Source organism: Salvelinus sp. IW2-2015, unplaced genomic scaffold, assembly GCF_002910315.2.
Source record: "Salvelinus sp. IW2-2015 unplaced genomic scaffold, ASM291031v2 Un_scaffold7640, whole genome shotgun sequence".
Taxonomy (NCBI): domain Eukaryota; kingdom Metazoa; phylum Chordata; class Actinopteri; order Salmoniformes; family Salmonidae; genus Salvelinus; species Salvelinus sp. IW2-2015.
Genome location: NW_019948900.1, coordinates 1,898 through 15,181, shown reverse-complemented (window position 1 = coordinate 15,181; position 13,284 = coordinate 1,898). Strand labels below are relative to the sequence as shown.

Sequence of the window (13,284 nt, the reverse complement as noted above, 5' to 3'; positions counted from 1 at the left end):
CGCGGCGGTAGTATAGATGTAGTACAGCAGAGCTATGTCACAATGGCACACAAAGCGTGACACAAAGCAATGTTACCTCTTGATCTACATGCACTACAGTATATACAGGGACAATTCCCTCAATCAGCAGTATTTAATTTACTGTCTACCAGATTAAAAAGGCAGGGAGTTCGTTCATGGGAATGATGTATTGATTCCCAGAGGGGAGAAAGTGGTACTAAAACTCCAATAGACAAAATCTATTACACATGTGCCGTCTTGCCAAGCCCAAGCACATTATAACACCCATCGCTCCTCCTAGCTTATTTTCTCCAGTTACCCAATCAAACCATCAGGCAGTTGTCTATTCTGATGAAGTCAATGAAAGATACAGAAATACTCACCAACCGTGTCAGGAACCAGGAGCTGTCTTAGACTATGTGTTCTTTGCTCTTTTAACTTTAGGCCAGTAGCATTTTGCATTACTTCAGTAGGATCACATCCACAAAAAAAACAATCTTACTATTTTGGCTGTTTTGCAAAGAAAGTTGTGCTGAGTCAGACACAGTGGATACACCATCATCTTTGGCAAACGGCATACTTGCAAACATTTATCCTTCCTTTATAAGCAATTGAGTCTGATGCTATTTTATTGTACAATAATTGTCTTGAATTACAGGGCTTCTTCCAAAAACATGGACCCAATTCAATAAAGTCAGATAATGACAAAGCTCACCTGTGTGTCCTGCATGACTGAAAAGTGTTGTTCTCCTAATATGTTATTTCTTATCACGTGAAGAGTTCATTCATCAGTCCTCTAAACTTCAGGAGGGACAACTCCTTGCTTGTAAGGTGAGACTTCAGTTAGAATGGAGATAACATATCACCTTTTCTCTTCAGTCAGGAATGCAGGTCAGTTGCCCCAAAGGTAAACCCAAACCTTTTCTGGACAGATGATTTGGCGAATGGCTCTGCACTGAACAGACACCGCACAGTCACTCATTTACACTAGGCTGCTGTTTGGCTTGTTAGTGATTCACACCACACACACCACAACACACACACACACACACACCACACACACACACACACACAGGCATTCAGTGATGAAACGTATCGGTATGGGCCACAGGAAAACACAGCTCAAAATCATATTTAACCGTAATAGTTGCCTGTTTCCGAACAGTGGCGATGGCAAAAGCAAGTCTAATTACGATTTATAATAGATAAGTTTGCAGCATCTGTATAAATGCCGTGGTCTTAGCAAAAGCCCAATGCGTTTTTGTAGTTCAACAAGCTGAGCTCTCTTGGCCTCCGTAGATCGCTTTCCTTCAGTCAAATGACCAAATCGCCCTCTAGTGGCTCTATGGATGGAATGTTATTCATATTTGTCATCATTTCATAATGAATAAACGTTTCTTTTTTTTACTGCCGAAACTCCGGTGTTTTAATGTCAAATGGTTTTGTTATATTTTTCTGTGATGTATGATAAAGTGTAATAGTGGGATGCAAACTCAAAATGTAATACATTTGAACTATGTCTGTCACACCCGGATCTGTTTCACCTGTCTTTGTGATTGTCGTCCCCCCCTCCAGGTTGTCGCCATTCTTCCCCATTATTCCCCTGTGTATTTATACCTGTGTTCTCTGTTTGCCAGTTTGTTAAGTCAAACAGCGTTTTTATTCTCAGCTCCTGCTTTCCCAGTCTCTCTTTTTCTCGCCCTCGGTTTTGACCCTTGGCTGTCTGACTAACTTGAACCCACCTGCCTGACCACTCTGCCTGACCCTGAGCCTACCTGCCGACCAGTACCTTTGCCCCACCTCTGGATTATTGACCTCTGCCTACCCTTACCTGAGCCTGCCTGCCGTCCGGTACCCCGCTGCCCACTCTGGATATTGACCTCTGCACTACCCTGACCCTGAGCCTGCCTGCTGACCAGTACCTTTGCCCCACCTCTGGATTAATTGACCTCTGCCTACCCTGAGCCTGCCTGCCGACCGAGACCTTTGCCCCACCTCTTGATTATTGACCTCTGCCTACCTCTACCCTGAGCCTGCTGCCGTCTGGTACCTTTCCCCACCTCTTGATTATTGACCTCTGCCTACCCTGACCCTGAGCCTCCTGCCGACCAGTACCTTTGCCCCACCTCTTGATTATGACCTCTGCCTACCCTGAGCCTGCCTGCCGTCTGGTACCTTTGCCCCCATCTGGATTATTGACCACTGCCTACCCTGACCCTGACCCTGCCTGCCGTCCGGTACCGTTGGCCCACCATCTGGTTTACTGACCCCTGCCTGCCTTGACCTGTCTATTGCCTGCCCTGTTGGATTATTAAACCATTGTTAATTTGACGTGTCTGCACCTGGGTCTTACCTTCATACCTGATATCTGACATGGTACAGGTGTATTCTTTTTTTAAGCCCATAACCATGTGTGTGAGGTGTATACTTTTGTTTCAAGGTAGATTTGTTTAAGACTAACAAGAAAACACTCTGTGTGACTCTGTTTTAGCCCACAGCAGTATGCTTGTGCTTTTCCAAGAGCATCATATTAACGTAACCCTGAGCACCATGTAAGGAGAGAAGCTGTTCTCATGCACTACCTCTCACGCCCCGATTCATCACTGTAGAACCACAGTTCACAACAGAGGTCAACACACAACCGTGTTCATAAGACTGCATGTAGTGAGGCAGACTCTTGAATGATCATCACACACACATTGTCAGGAGAACACTACTGCCCAGAGCAGCTATCAATGGACATTCTGCATGTTGCTTATCAGGGTGGGTCTGAGTGTGTGGTGAATTTACTGGGATACATATGACTGTATTTTAATAATGATCACAGAGAGTAGTTTAAGGAATGAAACAGGAGGTATGCCAATGGAAGCCTCTGTAGGAGGATTGATATTGTTTGGTCTGCGTTAGTCTGTGGGTGAATAAACGGTCAGGCGCGAGTTTCCCAGAAGCCTTGTCCTAACATTTACATTTAACATTTAAGTCATTTAGCAGACGCGTCTTATCCAAGCGACTTACAGTACATACATTCATACTTTTTGTACTGGTCCCCCATGGGAATCGAACCCACAACCCTGGCGTTGCAAGCGCCATGCTCTACCAACTGAGCCACACGGGCCCGCTGTGACACTTGATTCTCCTTGCAAGCTCGCCATAATCATTACTACGTAGCATTAATTACCGTTTAGTTGCCAAATGTCATGAATTGAAGTAAGGGACCTGAAAACACCCATTGTTAACCACATCATTTCTTAATGAATACCAGTCATGTAGCTGAAACTGTCAGTATGGAGGTGATACACACCTAGTGTTGAGCTGGTCCACAAAGTCCAGGGCAAACTGCTTGATCTGATCAACGAAGGAGCCGTAGGGCTTGGCTCTCAGCGCCACACTCTCTGAGGTGTCCAGAACAATGTACACATCCGCTGGGCAGTCTGGGGAAACAGGAAGGGGAGGATAATGTTAGACTTGACATGGCATAAAAAAAATTACAAAATATTTTTTAAATGGTGATACTGTGTTCAATATAGTTTTTATTAAATTTTTTCTGGTGTCACGTTCTGACCATAGTTCTTGTGTGTTTTGCTTGTTTTAGTGTTGGTCAGGACGTGAGCTGGGTGGGCATTCTATGTTGTGTGTCTAGTTTGTCTGTTTCTATGTTTGGCCTAATATGGTTCTCAATCAGAGGCAGATGTTTTGTGTTGTCTCTGATTGGGAATCATGTATAGGTGGCTTGTTTTGTGTTGGGGTTTGTGGGTGGTTGTTTCCTGTCTCTGTGTTTTCTCTGCACCAGCTAGGACTGTATCGGTTTGCCRCGTTTTGTTATTTTGTATTTGTAAGTGTTCTCTGTTTATCATTTAATTGAACATGTTGAGCACTGGCTACGCCGCCTATTCTCTTGAAGAGAAGGAAGGCTGCCGTTACATCTGGATACTGAAACAGGCTTATTTTTTATTAAACTGACTGTTCTGGTTAAATTCAACTTCAGGACAGTTAATACATATGATGAAAATGTACTCTGCCTTAGTAATTTATGAAAAAAAGATCCATAAACAGACATTATGTGGAATTCCCACTGGTAAACTCAATTCCCAAGAATTTATGAAGAACTGTTTCTTTATAGCCAACTAAGCCAAGGATATTTTTCAAATGGGATGACATCTCCTTATAAAATATTTAATAGAAAATGATTCAAGTAAAAGTGAAAGTCCCCCAGTAAAATATTACTTGAGTAAAAGTCTAAAAGTATCTGGTTTAAAAATCACTTAAGTACAGTGGTGGAAAACATTCTCATTGTCGTACTTGAGTAAAAGTAAAAAGTAAATGYTATACATCAAATTCCTTATATTAAGCAAACCAGACGGCACAATTGTATATATATATTTTTATGTATTGCTAGTCAGGGGCACACTCCAACACTCAGACATGAATGACAAAGGCAGTATTTGAGTTTAGTGAGTCCACCAGATCAAAGGCAGTAGGGATGACAACGCDTTATATTGATACAGTATGTGCGTGAATTGGATATTGCTGTCCTKGCTGAGCATTTGAAATGTAATGAGTACTTTTGGGTGTCAGGGATAAATTATGGGAGTAGAATTTACATATTTTCTTTAGGAATGTAGTGGAGTAAAGGTAAGTAGTCAACAAAAAAATATACAGATACTGAAGAAAAAAACTACTTAAGTAGGATTTTAAAGGATTTTTGACATAATTACATTACACCACTGGTCATTGCTATAACAACTAGCATAGAATGCTTTCTGAACACAAATCCAATTTGGTCACAGTGTTTGGAGAGTCAGTTATACAGAATGGATTTGATTTTTTTGTTGTTGCATTAAGGCCTGCAGTGTGAATATACAGACATAGAGAGAAATGGCTGGTTCAATCCAAAGATGTCTTATTACACAGGTACTCCATATATCAACATGTTGTAGTAGAGAGATTACATGCAACCTCCTATTTAACGACTGCTCAGAGGATATTGACTGACAAGATTTACTGACCTCCCTCTGTTTTCTATTACAGGGGTTGAGCACATTTGGGTTTGGTTAATCAACTTGGCCACTTTCCAAAATCATATATCATCTCCAGCACGAAACAACTGTCTATTCAGAAAGTATTCAGACCCCTTGATTTTGTTACGTTTCAGCCTTATTCTAAAATGTATTCAAAACTAAAATTTCCCTCAACAATCTACACACAGTACAAAGTGAAAACAGTTTTTTGACATTTTTGCAAATGTATAAAAGATAAAAAACTGAAATACCTTATTTACATACGTATTAAGACCGTTTTTACTATGAGACTTGCAAAAATGGGAGAAGGGCCTTGGTCAGGGAGGTGACAATGAACCCGATGGTCAATCTGAAAGAGCTCCAGATTTCCTCTGTGGAGATGGGAGAACCTTCCAGAAGGACAACCAACTCTGCAGCACACTCCACCAATTAGGCCTTTATGTTAGAGTGGCCAGACAGCCCGTTGGAGTTTGCCAAAAGGAACCTAAAGACTCTCAGACCATGAGAAACAAGATTCTCTGGTCTAATGAATCCAAGATTGAACTCTTTGCCTGAATACCAAGCGTCACGTCTGGAGGAAACCTGGCACCATCCCTACGGTAAAGCATGGTGGTGGTAGCATCATACTGTGGGGATATTTGTCAGTGGCAGGGACTGTGAGACTAGTCAGGATCGAGGGAAGAATGAACGGAGCAAAGTACAGAGAGCTCCTTGGTGAAAACCTGCTCCAGAGCGCTCAAGGCCACAGACTGGGGCGAAGGTTCACCTTCCAAAGGACAACGACCTAAGCACACAGCCAAGACAATGCAAGAGTGGCTTCGGGACAAGTCTCTGAATGTCGTTGAGTGGCCCAGCCAGAGCCGCGACTTGAACCCGATCGAACATCACTGGAGAGACCTGAAAATAGCTGTGCAGTGACGCTCCCCATCCAACCTGACAGAAGCTTGAGAAGATCTGCAGAGAAGAATGGGAGAACTCCCCAAATACAGGTGTGCCAAGTAAGTTTGTAGAGTCGTACCCAAGAAGACTCAAGGCTGTAATCGCTGCGAATGGTGCTTCAACAAAGTACTGAGTAAAGGGTCTGAATACTTATGTAAATGTGATATTTCATTTTTTTTTTTTTTGCAAACATTTCTAAAAACCTGTTTTTGCTTTGTCATTATGGGGTATTGTGTGTAGATTGGTGAGTGATTTTCAAAACCTTCAACGAGTTTCTAGCCAGAGGGAGGCTATTTTTCTTGATCCCCACGTCACCGCCAATCTCATAGTGTTCTAAAATCACTGTTTTTAAAATGTTTAAACTTTTGATGATGTCATCGGGTAGGATGTTTTCACTTTTTTTTTTTATTATACAAAAAGTAGACATGTTGTTTCCACGTGTTGACAATGGTACGGTGCTGGAGATGATGAAGATGAGGTTGAAATGTGATGGAGTTGCCCTTTAAAGTGCATCAAAATTAATATGTACTACCCTTTCACTTGGCAACATTAAGGATTCTTGTGTTTTATGCTTTGCTTTGGCAAATGTTCAACAGATATTAAGCATTGGCATAACATCTTGCTAAGTAAAAAAAGAGTGGGCAGGAGAGCAAGGCTACTCAGCTACAGCTTGGCTTGATAGCCTACCATAGAGGTCTCCTCTGTTCCTCCCATTGAGAGAGCAGGCACCGTGGACTAGCGACACCAACGAGAGAAGTAGAACAGCACCGGTCAGGTTCATCATGGGACAGGCCCTCCTGAGACGCAGGGGAGAAGGGACTTCAGGAGAACCTAGGCCAAAGAAAAATATTCAATAAAAAGAGAATGTTTAAGCACATCCAGCTTGGGTGGTCAAAGCCTGAAACCCCTCTTCACACCCAGCCTCCATACATCCTGTTGTAGGCCTTTGTAATCATCATCCAAATATAAATGCATCAGAATTTTCCTCAGTTAACATCGGTACCTACTACCTACCTTCAACAAGTCAACAAGAGTAAATGCTTTTCAAAATAAAGTACAGTGTTTAAAATGTTTTTTTATTGACAAATTATTTTCCAATACTGGTATTTCCAAATGCTTTGGTGCATAATGCTTATGACTTAGCTTCAGATGCATTCAAGTGTTGAATTTCATGTCTATTCCCATTGAATCCACACTTGACAACGGAGAGGTTTCCTTYCCATTCTAAAGTGGTATGGTTCTAAACTGACAAATGGATTTGTTCCAAACTCTTCTAAAGTGACCAGTGGTAGGTTCTAAGCACTTTAGAATACGTATGTGTTTAATAAAGTGGCATTTCTTACCTTTCTCTCTTTTGGATATGTGTTAAAATGTGAATATCCCACAGGTTTGGGTTGTCCAGGTGTGTTTGCTGCTCTCTCTGCTAGCAGTCTGTGCAACAGGAGAGGGTGGGGCTCACCTGCAAAGTATCCTCCCATCTCATACAGTTTACACCCCACACAATCCTTACTGCTACCTTACAGCAGCTTCTATTGAGGCCGATAGAGTAAATTACAGGGGATTTAATAAAGTAGGCTACACAAATACATAGCACACAGTGCAATCTTTGCTGTTTTTTAAACTCATTTTGGATGAAGTATCGCTGTGTGTGGCCTAAAAATGTTGCCAGTAGTGAAGATTCAAGGCCCTCTGAAGGTTCAATGTCCTCTTAGAGAAGTTTSTACAGGATGCACTTCCTCYCATTATAACAATCTCACAGTCTTCACCTCAGAATGACATGGAGGTCTGACTCAGTCAACTGAACAAGACTGTGCGAAGAATGAGAACACATTTCTTGGCTAAAGTTGTTAGATTCAAGTGTCTGCAAAGTCCAATCTAAACAATGTAATGGATCTCAAATAGCATTTGGCTCACCCCAGATCAGACCTGAAAGAGTCCTTTCATTGCTATAAACTTGGCCTAGGAAACATTGACGAGTCAAGCACCCAGCTACCTTCTATCTCACTCTTTATGCAACACGGAAGCTAAAAGCTGTGTCAAAGTGTCCTGGTAAATTGTTTTTTAATGTACAATAGATTTCTCATTTCCTCAGCATGAGAAAAACAGAAATCTCTTGCTCTAACACAGGAGTTTGGTGGCACCTTAATTTGGGAACTCAGGCTTGTGGAAATGACTGGAGTGGAATCAGTGGAATGGTATCAAACACATGTTTTCCAGGTGTTTGATGCCATTCCATTTGCTCCGTTCCGGCCATTGTTAGCAGCCTCCATTAAGAATAAGTTCACATGCAGATAAGTGCCTGCAGCATGCAATTCAAATCTGATATGGACTGGTCTTGTCTCAGGTGGGCCTGTTTTGCCCTCAGGCTAACATAATGGAAGTCAGGAACTGCGAAGGCCAAACATGCAGATACATGCATCCCGCATGCAACCTGGCTGCCACAACTGACAGACCATCATACTCCAAAGTATGGATGGAAACGTTCAGCATGGTGGGCTGAACAACAACATGGTAGACAGGGGCAAAGAATTCCACAATCACTCAAAGTAAATTGCACACTGGTATTCTTGTTTCTACCAAGATTTTAAAATAACTGAAATTGGCACAAGCATGAGGTAATGTTGGAACATCACTAAGAAAATTACAGTTAACAAAATGTACAGTTAATCCAGTATAAACTAATGTATAGAATTTAATACACAAGAGACAACATTCACAAATTCTACAGCACAAGTAATGAGTAGAGTAATGTCTTAAAAGTTATACTAACAATTACTCAGTAATCCATGCATTCTGGGAATGCTATAAAATCCAAAAGTTATGGGCGGAGTTAGGAAGTTGTCTGTCAGAAGTATTACAATGTAAATGTACTTTTAATCCCCTGTCTTAATATTCAAAGACATGGCATATGAGCGTGCAGTGAGATACAACATAGATTGGACAACATTTGCTTGTCAATAATCTTGAAAATAAAACATATACTTAAAAAACTGTAAATCAACCAATCTTCCAGCAGTAACACAATGGAAAGGTCAATGCGTTATTATCTAAATGTTGAAAGCACGTGGGCGACGACAGAGAGAAACAAAATGGTGCAGTTTGACGGAGAGTGACACAGTCGCGGAGATGTGAGCAGGTGGGTCTGGGCTGGGAGGATTTAGTCAATTTTTGTGTGCGTCTGTATGTTCTCGTTTGTATGTGGATGTTTTATACTGTAAAAAAAAAGAAATTGTTCAAAAAATGTAAGAAAATCACTTTACACAAGTTCCAAATAATAAATACCAATATTCGAGGGAAACAGGCGCACGCAAGGTTTAGTGTTTTCTGTGTGCACGCACCTTTGATAAATGATGGGAAAGTCTCCATGCATAAGCACAACTTCTAGTGGTTAAAGAATTGTATTGCAAGCAAAGATGAAAACGTCTTTAGAGGTTGAAGTTGAGGAATGTTTCGATAAGAAGAGCACGATACAGTGTGTCGCTGTCAAAATGAGGGTTACTTCCAGAGAGGTGTATTTAGATGCCCTTAAACTTCTGTACACACATGTCATACCATCAGAACGTACTGTACTGTCTCCGAGGATGCTGTAAGGGACTGTCTCTGAGGATGCTGTGAGGGGCTGGCTTGAGGATGCTGTGAGGGCTGGCTTTGAGGATGCTGTGAGGGTCTGTCTGTCTCTGAGGATTCTGTGAGGGCTGTCTGTCTCTGAGGATGCTGTGAGAGGCTTCTGTCTGAGGATGCTGTGAGGGCTGGCTGTTCTTGAGGAGGCTGTAGAGAGGCTGGCTGTCTCTGAGGAGGCTGTGAGTGGCTGGCTGCCTCTGAGAGTGCTGTGAGTGGCTGGCTGTCTCTGAGGATGCTGTAAAGGCTGTCTCTGAGGATGCTGTGAGGGTTATCTCTGAGGATGCTGTGAGGGGCTGTCTCTGGATAGAGCCAGAGTGTTTAATGAATGAATGGAGATGAGGAACGCAGAATGGTCCCGTAAGCTACAGGAGCCCTTTCCCAGGGCCAGGCCTTATGATTTATGACATGAACCAGAGATGGGAAGGGAGGGGAGTGGGACGGATGAAGAGATAGAGAGAAAGAGAAGGGAAGTCTGTCTTCAATCAGACTAGATGCCTCTGGGCCATGTTTTACTCCAGATTATAGATTCTGATAACTCAAATGGTGAACATTATTTTCACATAGAGGGAGGATTCCTGACAGATATAAAGCATGATGTCACATTTTCAACATGCACACTTGGACGCAAGTCAACTGAGTTGTGTGAAATGTCCACAAGCTGCCAGTGCCGATCACTTAAATTTACAAAACAAGGTTCTACCATACTAACCGCCACACTGCCTTTATTAGATTTTTCCAGATTCAATATTTTGAAACGCACACACAGCCTATACTGGTCTGCTAATACAGGACAAGTTAAAACCCAGTGCACCACTTTTGTGAAAACAAATGTATTTGAGTGTTTACCGCATTTGTAACTTAAGTCTAATCATTATCTGTACAAAACAATTAATCTGATAATACTTGTGGAATATAAAAAACTTGCTTGATATAAATCAAAAAAAAAAACGTCCTCTCTCTGTCAATTGTGTTTATTTTCAGCAAACTTACATGTGTAAATATTTGTATGAAATAACAAGTTCAACAACTGAGACAAAACTGAACATGTTCCACAGACTGTGACTAACAGAAATGGAATAATGTGTCCCTGAACAAAGGGGGGGGGGGGGTCAAAATCAAAAGTAACAGTCATTATCTGGTGTGGCCACCAGCTGCATTAAATACTGCAGTGCATCTCCTCCTCATGGACTGCACCAGATTGCCCGTTCTTGCTGTGAGATGTTACCCCACTCTTCCACCAAGGCACCTGCAAGATCCCAGACATTCCGGGGGAATGGCCCTAGCACTCAGCCTCCGATCCAACAGGCGAAGATGTGCTCAATGGGATGAGATCCGGGCTCTTCGCTGGCCATGGCAGAACACTGACATTCCTGTCTTGCAGGAAATTACGCACAGAACGAGCAGTATGGCTGGTGGCATTGTCATGCTGGAGGGTCATGTCAGGATGAGCCTGCAGGAAGGGTACCAGATGAGGGAGGAGGATGTATTTCCTGTAAGCACAGCGTTGAGATTGCCTGCAATGACAAACAATAATCGATGATGCCGTGACCACACCGACCTAGACCATGACGGACCCTCCACTCCAAATCATCCCGCTCCAGAGTACAGGCCTCGGTGTAACGCTCATTCCTTCGCGATAAACGCAAATCCGACCATCACCCCTGGTGAGACAAAACCGCGACTCGTCATGTGAAGAGCACTTTTTGCCAGTCCTGTCTGGTCCAGCGACGGTGGGTTTGTGCCCATAGGCGATGTTGTTGCCGGTGATGTCTGGTGAGGACCTCCCTTACAAAAGGCCTACAAGCCTTCAGTCCAGCCTCTCTCAGCCTATTGCGGACAGTCTCAGCACTGATGGAGGGATTGTGCATTCCTGGTGTAACTCGGGCAGTTGTTGTTGCCATCCTGTACCTATCCCGCAGTGTGATGTTTCGAATGTACCGATCCTGTGCAGATGTGTTTACACGTGGTCTGCCACTGCGAGGATGATCAGCTGTCCGTCATGTCTCCTTGTAGTGTGGTCTTAGGCGTCTCACAGTACGGACATCGCAATTTACTGACCTGGCACATTGCAGTCCTCATGCCCCCTTGCAGCATGCCTAAGGCACGTTCACGCAGATGAGCAGGACCCTGGGCATCTTTCTTTTGGTGGTTTTTCAGAGTCCGTAGAAAGGCCTCTTTAGTGTCCCAAGTTTTCATAACTGTGACCTTAATTGCCTACTGTCTGTAAGCTGTTAGTGTCTTAACAACCGTTCCACAGGTGCATGTTCATTAATTGTTTGTGGTTCATTAAACAAGCATGGRAAACAGTGTTTAAACCCTTTACAATGAAGATCTGTGAAGTTATTTGGATTTTGATGAATTATCTTTGAAAGACAGGGTCCTGAAAAAGGAAAACAATTTTTTTTGCTGAGTTTATGTTTTCCAGTTTCTTGAAATACTTTGCAAATGCAACTTATTTCTATATGAAAACTGAAACAGTCTATTCATTCCTTTTCCATTTTAGTAGACACTCTTATCCAATTTACAGTAGTAAGTGCATTCTTTTTTGTACTGATCCCCAGTGAGAATAGAACCCACAACCCCATCATTGTTAGCACCATGTGTTACSAACTGAGCCACATCATCACATCATATCATCACAAACCACTTTTTTATTTTATTTATTTATTTCACCTTTATTTAACCAGGTAGGCTAGTTGAGAACAGGTTCTCATTTACATCTGCGACCTGGCCAAAATAAAGCAAAGCAGTTCGACACATACAACAACACATAGTTACACATGGAATAAACAAACATCGTCAATAATACAATAGAAAAAGTCTATATACAGTGTGTGCAAATGAGGTAAGATAAGGGAGGTAAGGCAATAAAATAGGCCATAGTGGCGAGGTAATTACGATATAGTAATTAAACACTGGAGTGATAGATGTGCAGAAGATGAATGTGAAAGTAAAGATACTGGGGTGCAAAGGAGCAAAATAAATAAATACAGTATGGGGCTGAGGTAGTTGGATGGGCTATGTACAGGTGCAATGACCTGTGAGCTGCTCTGACAGCTGGTGCTTAAAGTTAGTGAGGGAGATAAGAGTCTCCAGCTTCAGCAATTTTTTACAGTTCGTTCCAGTCATTGGCAGCAGAGAACTGGAAGGAAAGGTGGCCAAAGAGGAATTGGCTTTGGGGGTGACCAGTGAAATATACCTGCTGGAGCGCGTGCTGCTATGGTGACCAGTGAACTGAGATAAGGCGGGGGTTTACCTAGCGAAGACTTGTAGATGACCTGGAGCCAGTGGGTTTGGCGATGAGAATGAAGCGAGGGCCAGCCAACGAGAGCGTACAGGTCGCAGTGGTGGGTAGTATATGGGGCTTTGGTGAAAAAAAGGATGGCACTGTGATAGACTGCATCCAATTTGTTGAGTAGATTTTTGGAGGCTATTTTGTAAATGACATTGCCGAAGTCAAGGATCTGTAGGATAGTGTTAGGAATTTTGTTAATAAATAGTTAAAACAAATTCTAGCTTTAGATAAAACTATAACTAATTGAACTCTGCACGCCTGGTGAAAGAGATTTGTGTTTGTTGGTTATAAAATAGCAGAAAGGGCTTGAACTATGGTTGAACTGACCCAACTTAGCTGAGATGTTGATAAGGCTGGTGGGTAACTTTTTAGGTACTTTGTCAACAGTTATCTTGAGTTGTCTTAAAGTGG

General features: G+C 42.4%; 1 long non-coding RNA gene across 1 annotated transcript; it reads right to left on the bottom strand.

Moving 5' to 3' along the window:
• Positions 1–3,302: 3,302 nt before the first annotated feature.
• LOC112079343 (uncharacterized) lies at positions 3,303–8,502 on the bottom strand. The gene is made up of 3 exons (XR_002895916.2): positions 7,301–8,502; positions 6,645–6,788; positions 3,303–3,431 (listed from the first exon to the last, which is right to left on the bottom strand). It is a non-coding gene; the product is annotated as an uncharacterized lncRNA (long non-coding RNA).
• Between the last annotated feature and the right edge of the window lie 4,782 nt (positions 8,503–13,284).